This window comes from Aquarana catesbeiana, linkage group LG01 (genome assembly GCF_042186555.1).
Source record: "Aquarana catesbeiana isolate 2022-GZ linkage group LG01, ASM4218655v1, whole genome shotgun sequence".
Taxonomy (NCBI): Eukaryota; Metazoa; Chordata; class Amphibia; order Anura; family Ranidae; genus Aquarana; species Aquarana catesbeiana.
The window spans coordinates 884,627,975-884,645,212 of NC_133324.1; the positions used below are offsets into that span (position 1 = coordinate 884,627,975).

At 49.8% G+C, this 17,238-nt stretch overlaps 1 long non-coding RNA gene across 1 annotated transcript in view; it reads right to left on the reverse strand.

Moving 5' to 3' along the window:
• The window catches only part of LOC141117801 (uncharacterized), a 33,716-nt gene that overhangs the window by 14,865 nt on the left and 1,613 nt on the right, over nucleotides 1-17,238 (reverse strand). The window contains exon 2 of the long non-coding RNA XR_012237215.1: nucleotides 15,138-15,186. This is a non-coding gene — a long non-coding RNA (uncharacterized lncRNA). The remainder of the gene's footprint in view (nucleotides 1-15,137; nucleotides 15,187-17,238) is intronic.

A 17,238-nucleotide genomic window follows, 5' to 3' on the forward strand; every position in this document is an offset into this window, starting at 1 on the left:
CGCCGCGCTCGTGCGTATGCCGATTCGCCAAAGCTCCGCGCGCCCCCGCACACGCCCGAGCGCGCTCCCGACGCCGGCGTGCACGCCAACGCCACCGGGCACGCCTGCGGTAACGCCCATAGGCGAACGCGCTAGCGTGAACGCGCGTTAACGCGTACGCACATCCGCCCGGACGCCACCCTGCACGCCACGGCTGGTCAGACCAGACACGCCAGCGCCCCCAGGAACACGCGCCCTAGCACGCACGGAGACACGAGCACCAACGCGCCCCGGCGCGCACCGGCGCCCAACCAGGTAACCTCTCTGACAGTGCCCCCTCCTCAAGGGCAGACTCCGGATGCCCAGCTGGGCCATCTTTGCGGCATGAGAAGTTTTAAAAGACTGAAGAAGTTCTCTGGCATGCAAGTTACTTTCTGGCTCCCATGAATTGTCTTCGGGTCCATAGCCCCTCCATTTTACCAGATATTGAATCTGATTGCGTCTTCTTCTGCAATCTAAAATTGCCTCCACCTCGAACTCCTCCTCGCCGTTAACCAAGATAGGTTTGGGTGGCCCAATACTACGGCCAGAAAAAGAGTTGGGGGTAACCGGCTTCAAGAGGGACACGTGGAAGACTGGGTGTATCCTCAGGGTGTTAGGAAGGTCAAGTTCATATGCCACATTGTTGATTTTTCTTTTAATCGAGAAAGGACCCAAGTATTTAGGACCCAGTTTTTTGGATGGACAGGCCAACTTAAGGTTAGCAGTAGATAACCAGACAGAATTGCCCGGTTCCAGAACAAGTTCTCCCCGTCTCTTTCTGTCAAAAATTCTCTTGTAATCTTCTTGAGCTTTAGTCATGGTATCCTGCAGCAATTTGTTATTGTTTGAGAAAAAGTCCAAAGTTTCGGATACTGCAGGAACAGGGCACTCGGGAATAGATCCAGGCAAGAAGGATGGGTGGAAACCATAGTTGGCATAAAACGGTGACTGATTGGTAGCTGAGTGTAGTGAGTTGTTGTAAGAGAACTCCGCGATGGAAAGCAGGGAAGCCCAGTCATCCTGGGAGAATGCAGAGAAACAGCGGAGGTACTGCTCTAAGGTTTGATTCGTCCTCTCGGTTTGTCCATTTGACTGGGGATGATAGGCCGAAGAAAATGATAATTCGATTTCCAGGGCGCCACAAAGGGCTTTCCAGAATCTGGAGGTAAACTGGACGCCTCTGTCAGAAACTATATTGGTTGGTACTCCATGCAGTCTGACGATCTCCTTAATAAAGATGGTAGCAGTCTCCATAGCCGAAGGGGTGCCCTTCATGGGGAGGAAATGGGCCATTTTAGACAGCCTGTCTACTACAACAAAAATGGAAGAAAAACCTTCTGATGGAGGGAGTTCGACAATAAAGTCCATTGAAATCATGGCCCATGGTCTCTCTGGGACTGGTAATGGTCTCAACAGACCCCAAGCTCTTGCCCGGCTACTCTTGCTTCTGGCGCAAGTATTACAGGACTCAACATATTCCTTGCAATCCTTGGTAAGGTGGGGCCACCAAAAGGTGCGTTGGACAAGATCAATTGTCTTCCGTGTGCCGAAGTGACCGGCCAGTTTGTGATCATGGCATAAGCTTAATACCCGTACCTTTAGCTCCTCAGGGACCACAATTTTGTTTTTATACCAGAACAACCCATCTTTGGTACAAGCTCCAGCAGGTGATGACATTCCCATAGAGGATCGTCTGATCTGAGAGATTAGATCCTCCTGTAAGATCAGGAAATTCCCAGAGGGGAGAATGGTGTCTGGAGACAGGGTCTTCTCTGAATCAAGAAACATTTGGGAAAGGGCATCGGATTTGACATTCTTGGATCCGGATCTGTAGGTAATATGAAAAATAAATCGGGAAAAAAAAAGTGCCCATCTGGCCTGCCGGGGTTTCAGTCTCTTGGCTGTCCTTAGGTATTCTAGGTTTTTATGGTCTGTGTAGACCAAAATGGGGTGAGCTGCACCTTCCAGGAGATAGCGCCATTCCTCCAGAGTTGCTTTAATGGCTAGAAGTTCCCGATCTCCCACGTCATAATTTCTCTCGGAAGGGGAGAGTTTACGTGAGAAAAATCCCACAGGGTACAGGAGTGCTTTGGCACCTTGTCTTTGTGAGAGTACGGCTCCAACCGCGACTTCGGAAGCATCCACTTCCAAGACGAAAGGTAAGGCAGGGTTGGGATGTTTGAGGATAGTGGCTGACGTAAACAGAGCTTTGAGTCTTTCAAAGGCCACTTGCGCCTTGGGGGTCCAGCAGAACCGGGTTCCTTGTTTGATAAGTTCTGTAATGGGAGTTATAATTGAAGAGAATCCTTTAATGAATTTCCTATAGAAATTAGCAAAGCCAATAAAACGCTGTACTCCTTTCTTGTCTATAGGTGCAGGCCAATCCAAGATAGCGGATACTTTTTGCGGATCCATTTTGATACCGTCAGAGGAGATGACCAAGCCTAGGAACTGGATGGATTGGCGCTCGAACTCGCATTTTTCGAGTTTGGCATAAAGCCCATGTTGTCTAAGCCGGGTAAGTACATTTCGTACGTGTTTGCGGTGGTCAGTCAGGGAAGCAGAGAAAACCAGGATATCGTCTAGATAAACGATGACATATAGGTCCAGAAAGTCCCGAAAGACATCGTTGACGAAGTGCTGGAATGTGGCTGGCGCGTTGCACAGACCAAAGGGCATGACGAGGTACTCGTAGTGCCCAAATCAAGTACGAAAGGCCGTCTTCCATTCGTCCCCCTCTCTTATGCGGATCAAATTGTAGGCTCCACGGAGGTCCAGCTTGGTGAAGACGGTAGCAGATCCTAATCTCTGAAACAATTCGGGAACCAGAGGTAGTGGGTATCTGTTTTTTACAGTAATTTTATTGAGCTCCCGGTAATCGATGCATGGACGTAAGGAGTAATCCTTTTTCTCCACGAAAAAGATGCCTGCACCTGCTGGAGAAGTGGAGGGACGAATGAATCCTTTCTTCAGGTTTTCGTCTATATAGACTTTCAAAGTGTCCAGCTCCTGCTCAGTTAAGGGAAAAATCCTCCCGAAAGGAACTTCAGTTCCCAGTAAGAGTTCTATCGGGCAATCATAGGGTCTGTGTACTGGAAGAGTTTCTGCCCCCTTTTTGCTGAACACATCCAGGAAATCCCGGTAAGGTTCGGGGAGATTTTGGTAAGACTGGGTTTCTGAATCTAGGTACAGGCATTGAGAGGATGCCATAGGGGTTCCTTGTAAACAGTGTTGCTTGCAATATTCAGATGAAAACTGGATTTTGCCCGTGGACCAGTTGATACTAGGATTGTGAGCCTGTAGCCAAGGCATTCCTAAGATAATTGGGAAGAGGGGAGAGGAGATGACATCCAAGCGTAAAAGTTCCTGGTGTTCCGGGCCAATGGTGGCCAGTAGAGGAACAGTTTCCTGGGTAACAGGGCCGGAGCTGAGAGTGGAGCCATCCGCTAAGAAAACTGCTAATCCCTGAGCTTTGGTTTGAGTAGGAATATGATGGTCTTTAATGAAGGTCCGGTCAATGAATCCGCTACATGCTCCCGAATCAATGATGACCGGTACTGGGATGTTCCTTCCAGGTAACTGTAATACAACGGAAAGTGTTAAGTGGTTACCGGATCTAGGTAAAACAGGTGCACACAATGAAGAGGACGGTAGACACTTACGTCTCTTATTGGGACATGCTCTTGCAAAGTGTCCAGACTCTCCGCAGTACAGGCACAGGTTGAGAGTGCGTCTGCGTGTCTTCTCTTCTGGGGTCAGAGAGGGACAGAGCAGTCCCAGCTGCATGGGCTCAGGAGCCTCCTGGGTTGGAACAGACGAGACAGGTGGAGCTTGGTTCGGGGCACTGGGAGCCCTGGGTAACATCCAAGTGAGGCGTGGATGGCCAACGGATCTCTCAGAACGTCTTTCTCTGAGGCGGCGGTCAATTTGGATTGACAAGTTGATACGCTCCTCTAGTGTCTGAGGTATCCCTACCCGTGCCAATTCGTCCTTAAGAGGGTCCGACAACCCCAGCCGGTATTGGTGACGCAAAGCCGCGTCATTCCACTCCGTATCAGAGCTCCAACGCCTAAACTCTACAGCGCAATCTTCGGCCGCTCTGCGGCCTTGTTGAAGGGAGTGCAAGGCGGCTTCTGCTGTGGATGTTAACTGGGGATCCTTGTACAACTGGGACATTGCTATGAAAAAGTCATTCAAGGAATCCAAAGATCTGGCCTTTTGCTCAAGCAGGTGGTGGGCCCAGGTCTGAGGTTCGCCGGACAGCAGAGATATGACGAACCCCACTTTGGTGGCTTCCAGGGAAAACGTACGGGGTTGTAGAGCAAAATAAAGTTCACATGCGTTGCGGAACGCCCGGAACTTGCAACGATCTCCGGAGAATTTTTCGGGTGTAGGCACCCTGGGCTCTGGTGGGAGCATTACTACAGAGGGAGCTGAGGCAGGATTAGCAGGTGCTGTTCCCGAAGGGGAGGCTGAGAGGGCCTGGACCTGTCCCTCCAGTCTGGTATAGCCCTCCTGTAGACTTTTGATGGCTTGGGTGAGGCCCGCTAGGTGCCTGCAAAGTTCATCCATGGGGGAGGCCCCCTGCCCGGACTCAGTCATGGCTGCCTGATACTGTCAGGTCCCACACTTACCAGACAGGTGAGTCCGCTTGGGCAGAGGGTAGGCTCCCTTACGTATCCGATTCGGGGCCCCTGATAGAGTAAACAGGAAGCCCACGAATGCGGAGTGGTATGAGGGCCTGATGTGGAGTCCTGGAACAGGGTGGTTTTACAGGCAACTGGTAGAGCTTCAGGAAGGCTGGAACTGATGCTGAGCAGGAGCTTATCAGGCTGGTCACACACAGGCAGAGGTCGGCAGCAAGCTGGCAGCAACGGTACAAGTGGAGCAGGCAGTAACAAGGTCAAACAAGCCGGGGTCGGGTTCAGGCAGCAATCAAGGGAGGTCCAAAGGCAAGCCGGGTCACAACGGGTCAAACTTCAGGAATACAGGAACACAGAGAGGATCACAGGAACGAGACACAGAGCTGTTGATCAGGCAGCACCGAACAGGGACAGAGGCAGACTTAAATAGGCTGATTGGCGCCAAAACGCCGCGCTCGTGCGTACGCTGATTCGCCAAGGCGCCGCGCGCCCCGCACACGCCTGAGCGCGCTCCCGACGCCGGCGTGCACGCCAACGCCACCGGGCACGCCTGCGGTAACGCCCATAGGCGAACGCACGCTAGTGCGAACGCGCGTACGCACATCCGCCCGGACGCCACCCTGCACGCCACGGCTGGTCAGACCAGACACGCCAGCGCCCCCAGGAACACGCGCCCTAGCACGCACAGAGACACGAGCACCAACGCGCCCCGGCGCGCACCGGCGCCCAACCAGGTAACCTCTTTGACACGTATGTTACTCCATGACCTCAAAAAATCACACACTGATATTGCCTTCATACAGGAGACACACTTTATAACTGATAAATCCCCCTTACTTCAGAATAGATCTTTCTCCCGAGCATATCACTCTACTAACCCCAATTCTAAATCCAGGGGGGTCTTCATATTGATCTCCAGCAGAGACCAGTGGCAATACCAGGAGATGTCAGCGGTCCCTGAGGGTCGCTTTTTGTTCCTTAAAGGTCTCATGGGCGGAATTCACTTCACACTTGCAACACTGTATGCTCCTAACGAACACCAGGACAGGTTCCTTAGGCACACACTAGACAAGCTGATGGAATATAAACAGGCCAGCTGATCCCGGGGGGAGACATCAATATCCCTCTGATCCCTTCGGTGGACACTTCTTCTAGTAGCTCCTCCTTTTCTCCCACACACAGGAAACGCATAGCACAGACCCTGCATAACGCTCAGCTGACCGATGTGTGGTGCCTCCAACACTCAGGAGAAAGGGACTATTCCTTCTTTTCATCCCCACATAAGGTATACTCCAGGATCAACCTTTTTTTGATGCCCCACGATCAGCTACACCTTGTGAGCTCCACATCAATTGGTCAGATCACATGGTCGGACCATGCTCCCATTTCTATTACATACACCCTCACTGAGAGGCCTTCAGCCAGATCCCTCTTTTGGCGCCTGAACGAGAGCCTTTTACAAATTCCTGAGGTACTGGATGATGTGACTAGGGAGCTGGATCTCTACTTTCGAGAGAACGACACACAGGATTGTGATCCCGGAATATTGTGGGAGGCTCACAAGTGTGTTCTTCCTGGGGTGCTCATTAAACATGGGGCGAATATCAAAAAGAAAAGAAATGCTCAAATCGCTAATCTAGTTTCCACTCTGGCCTCGGTAGAAGCACAACACAAACACTCCCCCACACAGGACCTTGAGACGAAACTATGGACACTGCGCACACAAATCACAGACTTGTTACAATACAAAGCAAAGACGGCCTTACAGTCCTGTCGCAAGATATCCTATGAGTCAGGAGATAAGTGTGGGAAACTTTTGGCCAGATCAGTCAAGGAAATCAAATCCGCTTCTTATATCCCGCAGATAATCGGCCCTGACGGTCAAAGAACCACCACCCCAACGAAAATCTCTAAGGGATTTGGAGACTTCTACTCTGACTTATATAACCTAGTTCTCCTTCCAATCAGTCCAATATTGATAAATATATATCAGACTCCCATCTTCCATCACTTTCTGTAGAAACCCAGGCAATTTTAGATGAACCAATAACTTTAGAAGAATTACAAATAGCGGTGAACTCTATGAAGGTGGGTAAAGCCCCAGGACCAGATGGATACACTGCCCAAAATTATAAGGCCTTTCTTCCCATTTTAGGCCCACGGTTGGTGGCATTTTTCAATGCATTAGCAGCAGACACTAATTTTCCTAGTGAGACCCTAAAAGCCCACATTTCCCTGATCCACAAAGAGGGGAAAGACCAAGGTTCAAGCGGAAGCTACAGACCTATCTCTTTTAAATATGGACCTAAAGTTGTTCTCCAAAATAATAGCTACCAGGCTAGCACAACACCTTCAAACCCTAATACACCTTGATCAGGTCGGGTTCATCCCCACCAGAGAGGCGAGGGACAATACCATTAAGGTACTCAACCTCCTTCAAGTAGCAAACGCCAACAAGACCCCCTGCGTATTTGTGAGCACAGATGCCGAAAAGGCTTTTGACAGGGTGAACTGGAGCTACATGTTCTCAGTTCTCCATCATATTGGCCTAGGGGATAGGATGCTGAGATGGATTCACAACATCTACTCAAACCCGTCAGCTCAAGTAAAAGTTAATGGTGTACTCTTGAGCCCCTTCCCTATCAGAAATGGCACAAGACAAGAGTGCCCTTTATCCCCCCTTCTTTTCGCCCTCTCCCTTGAACCGTTCCTTTGCTCTACCAGATCAAATTCGGATATAACTGGGCTTCAGGTAGGGGATTCTCATTGCAAAATGTCAGCGTATTCTGACGACCTACTATTCACTCTAACAAATCCTAGAATCTCTTTACCAAATCTTCTGCGAGAGTTTAAAATATATGGGGCTATCTCACATCTAAAGATTAATTTCTCTAAGTCCGAGGCGATGGGTATTGCAGTCCCCCCTCACACTTTACTGGATCTGCAATCTAGCTTCTGCTTTAAGTGGACTGATACAGCCCTAACATACCTAGGTACGAAGATCCCTCCTGACTTGACACGCACGTTTAACCTTCATTTCCCTCCCCTACTGACAAAAAACCTGTGTCATGAACAGGTGTGACCAGAACCGTGTGATCTGCGACAGAGGACACCCAAACGTATATACGTGAAAATATAATAATTTATTAAAGAAAGTGAGTAATATAGTACAACCGATTCTAATATGACACAGTGCAATAACCAACCACAGACAGAGACCCACAAATAACAACAGACAGATAAGTGCAATAAATGGGAAATACCAGGATCATAAACAATAGCCAGGCCAGGGTCATACACAGCAGATCAGCAGATGGACAGGGGATGTTCCAGAGACATAAACATAAGCCAGGCCAAGGTCATACACAGGGAGGTCAGCAGATGGGGTGAACACAGGACAAGGAGAGGATGGATGGATCAGACTGCAGGCAGGGATGCAAGGTAACAGGTGGGGCAGGATAGGGATCTGGACAGGGAGACAGGCTCAGGTTCAGGCTCAGGGCACAGGATCAGATCGCTAGCAGGTCAGGAGGCAATGAAGAAATCAAGGCAAACATGTGACTGCTTGCCGGGTATTTATAGACCTGTGATTGGCCTCAAGTGACACCTGATTGTAGGAGGTACTGTCTGTTCCACACTGCCAGGATTCATCCGCTGGTGGACGCCAGTACTGCGGCCCAAAGATGATATAATATTAACAGGGAAAAGCTCTCCTGACAGTTCCAAACTGCCAGGAGACACCTGCTGGTGGACCTCAGTACTGCATGCCAAATAACAGGTATTACCAGCGGATGGAACATTTCCTGACAGTACCCCCCCTCAAAGGAGCGGCCTCCGGATGCTCCAATTGGTTGTAATTGTCCATAGTCTATGGCATCAAGCAGAACAACAGATGGGGGCACGTCAGGCTGGGCAACAGGCACTTCCGACTGGGCAGCAGACACAGGCGCTGGCACATCAGGCAGAACAACAGGTGGTGGCACATCAGGCTGGGCAACAGACGGTGGCACATCAGGCTGGGCAGCAGACGGTGGCACATCAGGCTGGGCAGCAGACGGTGGCACATCAGGCTGGGCAGCAGGCATGGGCACTTCAAGCTGGGCAGCAGGCATGGGCACTTCAAGCTGGAGGGCTGGCACTGAGACGTCAGGCTGGAGGGCAGGCACCGAGACGTCAGGCTGGAGGGCAGGCACCGAGACGTCAGGCTGGAGGGCAGGCACCGAGACGTCAGGCTGGAGGGCAGGCACCGAGACGTCAGGCTGGAGGGCAGGCACCGAGACGTCAGGCTGGAGGGCAGGCACCGAGACGTCAGGCTGGAGGGCAGGCACAGAGACGTCAGGCTGGAGGGCAGGCACAGAGACGTCAGGCTGGAAGGCAGGCACCGAGACGTCAGGCTGGAAGGCAGGCACCGAGACGTCAGGCTGGAAGGCAGGCACCGAGACGTCAAGCTGGAAGGCAGGCACAGGGACGTCAGGCTGGAAGGCAGGCACAGAGACGTCAGGCTGGAAGGCAGGCACAGAGACGTCAGGCTGGAAGGCAGGCACAGAGACGTCAGGCTGGAAGGCAGGCACAGAGACATCAGGCTGGAAGGCAGGCACAGAGACATCAGGCTGGAAGGCAGGCACCGGGATGTCAGACTGGGTTGGATTAGCTGGTGCGGAGGCAGGTTGGGTTACTGGCAGGATTGTCTTGGTTGGAAAAAACTTTCATTTTTTCTTTGGCTTAGCCACTGAAGCTCTGTAGGTGAGGGGTGCAGCAGACTGGAAAGGAGGATTGGAATATGGCAGAGAAGAGGTAACAGTAGCTGGAGGAAGTTCCTGTGAGTTTGTGGACAGCTGAGAAGAGGCAGGTGGGTTGAATGCAGGATAGGTGTTCCAGAGACATAAACGTAAGCCAGGCCAAGGTCATACACAGGGAGGTCAGCAGATGGGGTGAACACAGGACAGGGAGAGGATGGATGGATCAGACTGCAGGCAGGGATGCAAGGTAACAGGTGGGCCAGGATAGGGATCTGGACAGGGAGACAGGCTCAGGTTCAAGTTCAGGTTCAGGTTCAGGGCACAGGATCAGATCGCTAGCAGGTCAGGAGGCAATGAAGAAATCAAGGCAAACATGTGAATGCTTGCCGGGTATTTATAGACCTGTGATTGGCCTCAAGTGACACTTGATTGTAGGAAGTACTGTCTGCTCCACACTGCCAGGATCCATCCGCTGGTGGACGCCAGTACTGCGGCCCAAAGATGATATAATATTAACAGGGAAAAGCTCCCCTGACAGTTCCAAACTGCCAGGAGACACCTGCTGGTGGACCTCAGTACTGCATGCCAAATAACAGGTATTACCAGCGGATGGAACATTTCCTGACAGTACCCCCCCTGAAAGGAGCGGCCTCTGGACACTCCAATTGGTTGTAATTGTCCATAGTCTATGGCATCAAGCAGAACAACAGATGGGGTCACGTCAATCTGGGCAACAGGCACTTCCGACTGGGCAGCAGACACAGGAGCTGGCACATCAGGCAGAACAACAGGTGGTGGCACATCAGGCTGGGCAGCAGACGGGGGCACATCAAGCTGGGCAGCAGGCATGGGCACTTCAAGCTGGGCAGCAGGCATGGGCACTTCAAGCTGGGCAGTAGGCATGGGCACTTCAAGCTGGGCAGCAGGCTCATCAGGCTGAAGAGCAGGCACAGGCACCTCAGGCTGGAGGGCTGGCACCGAGACATCAGGCTGGGGGGCTGGCACCGAGACATCAGGCTGGAGGGCAGGCACCGAGACATCAGGCTGGAGGGCAGGCACCGAGACATCAGGCTGGAGGGCAGGCACCGAGACATCAGGCTGGAGGGCAGGCACCGAGACATCAGGCTGGAGGGCAGGCACCGAGACATCAGGCTGGAGGGCAGGCACCGAGACGTCAGGCTGGAGGGCAGGCACCGAGACGTCAGGCTGGAGGGCAGGCACCGAGACATCAGGCTGGAGGGCAGGCACCGAGACATCAGGCTGGAGGGAAGGCACCGAGACATCAGGTTGGAGGGAAGGCACCGAGACATCAGGCTGGAGGGAAGGCACCGAGACATCAGGCTGGAGGGAAGGCACCGAGACATCAGGCTGGAGGGAAGGCACCGAGACATCAGGCTGGAGGGAAGGCACCGAGACATCAGGCTGGAGGGAAGGCACCGAGACGTCAGGCTGGAGGGCAGGCACCGAGACGTCAGGCTGGAGGGCAGGCACCGAGACGTCAGGCTGGAGGGCTGGCACAGAGACGTCAAACTGGAAGGCAGGCACCGAGACGTCAAACTGGAAGGCAGGCACAGAGACGTCAAACTGGAAGGCAGGCACAGAGACGTCAAACTGGAAGGCAGGCACAGAGACGTCAAACTGGAAGGCAGGCACAGAGACGTCAAACTGGAAGGCAGGCACAGAGACGTCAAACTGGAAGGCAGGCACAGAGACGTCAAACTGGAAGGCAGGCACAGAGACGTCAAACTGGAAGGCAGGCACAGAGACGTCAAACTGGAAGGCAGGCACAGAGAGACGTCAAACTGGAAGGCAGGCACAGAGACGTCAAACTGGAAGGCAGGCACAGAGACGTCAAACTGGAAGGCAGGCACAGAGACGTCAAACTGGAAGGCAGGCACAGAGACGTCAAACTGGAAGGCAGGCACAGAGACGTCAAACTGGAAGGCAAGCACAGAGACATCAGGCTGGAAGGCAGGCACAGAGACGTCAGGCTGGAAGGCAGGCACAGAGACGTCAGGCTGGAAGGCAGGCACAGAGACGTCAGGCTGGAAGGCAGGCACAGAGACGTCAGGCTGGAAGGCAGGCACAGAGACGTCAGGCTGGAAGGCAGGCACAGAGACGTCAGGCTGGAAGGCAGGCACCGAGACATCAGGCTGGAAGGCAGGCACTGAGACGTCAGGCTGGAAGGCAGGCACAAAGACATCAGGCTGGAAGGCAGGCACAGAGACATCAGGCTGGAAGGCAGGCACCGGGATGTCAGACTGGGTTGGATTAGCTGGTGCGGAGGCAGGTTGGGTTACTGGCAGGATCGTCTTGGTTGGAAAAAACTTTTGTTTTTTCTTTGGCTTAGCCACTGAAGCTCTGTAGGTGAGGGGTGCAGCAGACTGGAAAGGAGGATTGGAATATGGCAGAGAAGAGGTAACAGTAGCTGGAGGAAGTTCCTGTGGGTTTGTGGACAGCTGAGAAGAGGCAGGTGGGTTGAATGCAGGATAGGTGCAGTGGGTAGGGACAGGGTATTGATATTTGGTGGGAAGCAGGGTATATTGGGCTGAAACGGAGGTTGCCATGGGTGAAGGGGAAAAAGACTCCTGGGCAGGCAGGTGTCCAATAGCAGGTCTGGGTTGTGAAGAGCTGACCGAAGCTGGAAATAAAAAGTCTGACCATGCCTGTAGTACAGGTTGAACAAACGTGGGTTCACATACTGCCTGTCTAACCAGGGACTGCACCAAATCTATACAATCCACTAGCACCTGTTTAGGACAAGCTGAATAATGCTCCATAAAGTATACAGCATCATCCTCCAAAAGCAACACCAGAGACTCCACCTGATCACTACTGAAGGGGGAGAAAAATCATCACTTCCTTTAGGATTGCTAGACAAGGCTAGCTCAGCACACACCTCTATCAGGGGCTGATTGTTCTAAAACATTAATCTACCCTGATCAACCAGAGAATGGGCCAGACGGATACACTCCAGGAGCTGATCGCTGGCCCACTCTTTCAATACCAGACGACAGGAATTGTTATCCTCCAACACCAGTGAGGCAAGGAGAACAACTGTTTCTGATTGCATTTTAATAGCACTACAATGGTTCCTCTGCGCAGTCACTTCTGGTCAGAGATGGCCTTGATTTACTGTCATGAACAGGTGTGACCAGAACCGTGTGATCTGCGACAGAGGACACCCAAACATATATACGTGAAAATATAATCATTTATTAAAAAAAGTGAGTAATATAGTACAACCGATTTTAATATGACACAGTGCAATAACCAACCACAGACAGAGACCCACAAATAACAACAGACAGATAAGTGCAATAAATGGGAAATACCAGGATCATAAACAATAGCCAGGCCAGGGTCATACACAGCAGATCAGCAGATGGACAGGGGATGTTCCAGAGACATAAACGTAAGCCAGGCCAAGGTCATACACAGGGAGGTCAGCAGATGGGGTGAACACAGGACAGGGAGAGGATGGATGGATCAGACTGCAGGCAGGGATGCAAGGTAACAGGTGGGGCAGGATAGGGATCTGGACAGGGAGACAGGCTCAGGCTCAGGTTCAGGCTCAGGCTCAGGCTCAGGCTCAGGCTCAGGCTCAGGCTCAGGCTCAGGCTCAGGCTCAGGCTCAGGCTCAGGGCACAGGATCAGATCGCTAGCAGGTCAGGAGGCAATGAAGAAATCAAGGCAAACATGTGAATGCTTGCCGGGTATTTATAGACATGTGATTGGCCTCAAGTGACACCTGATTGTAGGAGGTACTGTCTGCTCCACACTGCCAGGATCCATCTGCTGGTGGACGCCAGTACTGCGGCCCAAAGATGATGTAATATTAACAGGGAAAAGCTCTCCTGACAGTTCCAAACTGCCAGGAGACACCTGCTGGTGGACCTCAGTACTGCATGCCAAATAACAGGTATTACCAGCGGATGGAACATTTCCTGACACCCGAGTTCTATTAGAAAAGTGGCATACAGGTTTCCACTCCTGGTTCGGGAGATGCAACCTTCTGAAAAGGAGCATATTTCCTAAATTTATTTACCTCATTCAAGCACTACCTATTCATATCCCACCCTCCTTTTTCAAACAGGTCCAGTCCCTCTTCACAAGATTTGTATGGGCACACAAAAAACCTTGCTTACGCCGTTTACAGCTGACGCTCTGCAAACGTGAGGGAGGGCTAGCACTACCTGACATACGACAATACTACCTAGCCTCTCATCTAGGGCGTATGCTTGATTGGAGAAGGAATAAAACATCCAAACTCTGGGTTCAACTCGAACAATCCCAAACCCACATACCATTGAAAAGTGCGCTGTGGTGCTTTGGTGATCTACCCCCTGAACTGCGGTCTCACCTTAATAGGTACCACTTTGAGGCATAGTCACCAAATTGCCATCCAGGCATCCCTCACATCGAAAAACTCACCTTTGTTCCCTATACTTGGCCATCCAAACTTTGCTCCGGGATTACACCCTGCGGAATACACCACTCTTAGAGACTCAGGCAGCGACCACGCAGCCAAATTTATCACTGGGGGAAAATGGCCATCCATCTCAGATTTGACTAGCCCAGCAGAGGTCTTCCACCTCCCTTTTTGGAAAGCTGTAGAATTACACCACTTCCTCCACTCCCTCCCTAGACCACAAGACTTTGCGCGTCAGCAAACGACGTTTGAGGATCTTTGTTCGGGAGAAGACCCGCTAGCCCATATTTTATCCCAAACATACTCGCTATTAATCTCGCCAAAAGAACAGCCACCTCTGCCCTGTCTAATCAGATGGGAGAGAGACCTGAACTGCACGCTTTCAGCAGCACAAAGACAACGTATTATCACTCTTGCCCTCAAAACTTCGCTCTGCACTAAAATACAAGAAACTAATTTCAAGCTGCTCACCGTTGGTACCTGACTCCCTCCAGGCTACAGAAATGCTTTCTCTCCTCCTCGAGCCGGTGCTGGTGCTGTGCTGAGGATGAGGGAACACTGATTCATATTTTCTGGTCCTGTCCTAGGTTGAAGGACTTCTGGGGGGAGGTCAGGAGCATCACAGAAAAGTGTACAGAATATGTCATCCCCGATGAGGCCGAGTTCTTTCTCCTACACCTTTCTACGATCCCTATCAAGACATACAAGAGATCTCTTATACAACACTTGCTCAATGCAGCGAAGGCGTGCATCCCCTTCTCCTGGAAACAACCTCTTCCCCCAGCCATAGCATTGTGGCTGCGGAAAGTAGAGGAAATAAAGAAAATGGAAGACCTGATCCTCACTGCACAACATAAACAAGAGGCCCATAAAAAGACTTGGGACATCTGGAACATTTTCATCTACTCCGAGGAAGGACAACACTTACTGGGGTCATAATACACCTTCTACGTCTGTTAGGGTCACACTCCTTTAGATAGTTTGTAAACTCAGCTACCATCATGTCTTCCCCTTTTCCCCTTTCTCCCCCTTCTCCTTCCTCTATGTAGCTCTCCCCCCTTCTCTCTCTTTCCTACCTCCACTTCACGGAATTTTTGTTTCCATCTCCTAAAGAAAAGTTGAAAAAGTAGGTGGGGAACATCCTGATACTATGATACCTAACACAAATATTGCTCTTAGCTACTGTATATCTTGCCATAGGTAATTACATGTTTTAATGGTTCATACTCACACATGTACTGTATATTGTCTTGCATTTTTCTGTCCTCTGTATAATAATTATAACCAAGTTTATATACTCACTCATGATTGTATCTCGGGGCCCTCACCCCTGTTTGGAGTTGAATAAACCCTATATTTGAAAAAAAAAAAAGAACACGGTGACATACAACACATACGACAAGCAGAGAAAAATTAAGTTCAATAGCCAATGTGGCTCTTCTGCTTGATTCTGAGCAGGCGTGTAACTTTGTGTGACGGAATTGTGTACACACGACTGGAATTTCCGACAACGGATTTTGTTGTCGGAGAAATTTGAGATGCAGATCTCAAATTTTGTTTGTCGGAAATTCCGCCGAAAAATTTCCGATGGAGCCTAAACACGGTCGGAATTTCCGACAACAAGCTCCCATTGAACATTTGTTGTTGGAAAATCCTATCTTGTGTACAGGGCATAACAGTTGAAGTGCAAAAATTCAAGACCAATCGGATAATTGGATACATGGATATAATGAACACTTAATCGCTATGAATGAATAAATTAAATATTACTGTACACACTAGTAATTAAAGTGCAATGTGCAAAAAATTCACAAAATGAACATATAAATACACAAATAAATAAATAAGTCCATCTGTGTATGATCTGGAGTTATCGCTTTGCCCCATACCACACAGAGGTATTCTGCCTATTCACTTGACCATCCTAGCGATAGGTGGTCCCGACTATCTGGTAAGAGTCCCTGATTATTACTCATGGTTTGACACTGAAGACTACTTATCACCTGGTGGAGGCTTACACTTTATACATTTTGGACTTTCTTCACTATATGGACTTATTTATTTATTTATTTATTTATTAATTTTGTGAATGTTTTGCACATTGCACTTTAATTACTAGTGTGTTATATTTAATTTAATTGTTCATTGCGATTAAGTGTTCATTATATCCACTTGTCCAATCATCCGATTGGTCTTGAATTTTTGCACATCTCACTTCAACTGTTATGCCCTGTACCCACGGTTGGACATTGATCAGACATTCCAACAACAAAATCCATGGATTTTTTTCCGACGGATGTTGGCTCAAACTTGTCTTGCATACACACGGTCGCATAAAGTTGTCGGAAAATCCGTTCGTACTGAACGCGGTGACGTAAAACACATACGTCGGGACTATAAGTGGGGCAGTAGCCAATAGCTTTCATCACTTAATTTATTCTGCGCATGCGTGGCACTTTGTGCGTTGGATTTGTGTATACACGGATTTTGTTGCCGGAAAATTTTATAGCAAGCTCTCAAACTTTGTGTGTTGGAAATTCCGATGGAAAATGTGTGATGGAGCCTACACACGATCGGAATTTCTGACAAGGTCCTATCACACATTTTCCATTGGAAAATCCTATCGTGTGTACAGGGCATTAGTGTGGTTAGTACTTATTTATTGATTAGTGCAATTGTTATTTTGGATAGTTATATTGCTGTCTGTGCCCCATTAGAGATTCACTCACTCTGTCATGTTTACTGTTGTAATCAAAAGTGAAATTATAAAATTCCTACATTTTGGTTGTCCTTAGGAACAGCAATAGAGGAAAAATCTTCCAGCGGGCACTCTAGTTCTGGTGGCCCTGGTGATAACAAGGGATTCCCTCACCTTGGGGTAAAGGAAAATCTCCCCAATGGAACACAGATGACGAAAAACCCTACAGAGGTTATAACCCTCCCTTACTCTATCCAAAATTAAAAAAAGTTACATAGAAACATAACAACATAGTTTTGCCTACAGTTTAAAGTGGATCTTCACCTTCCAAAACGTTATTCCTCCATCCACCCCTACATGAATTTAAATTAAAAAGTTAAAAAAGCAGTGCAGCGCAAAGAACACATATAATTATAAAATAAAATACATAAAAATCATAAATTCCTTAAAGTTCATGGTAGGATAAATGACAGAGTGCACAAGCATCAGAGAGTGCTCAATCAGTGCTTCTATTGATGAAACATATGGTGATCATGTGACAACTAGGGATGAGCCCACGGTTCGAGAAGGAGGTAAGTTCGACTCGAACATCGGGTGTTTGTTTGTTTTAAAATGAAGCAAAAATATGGGGTGTTCGCGGAAAATTTGAGCGCCGTGGAATGCCCCATAATGCACTGCGAGATTGCAATGCATTGCTGTATGATG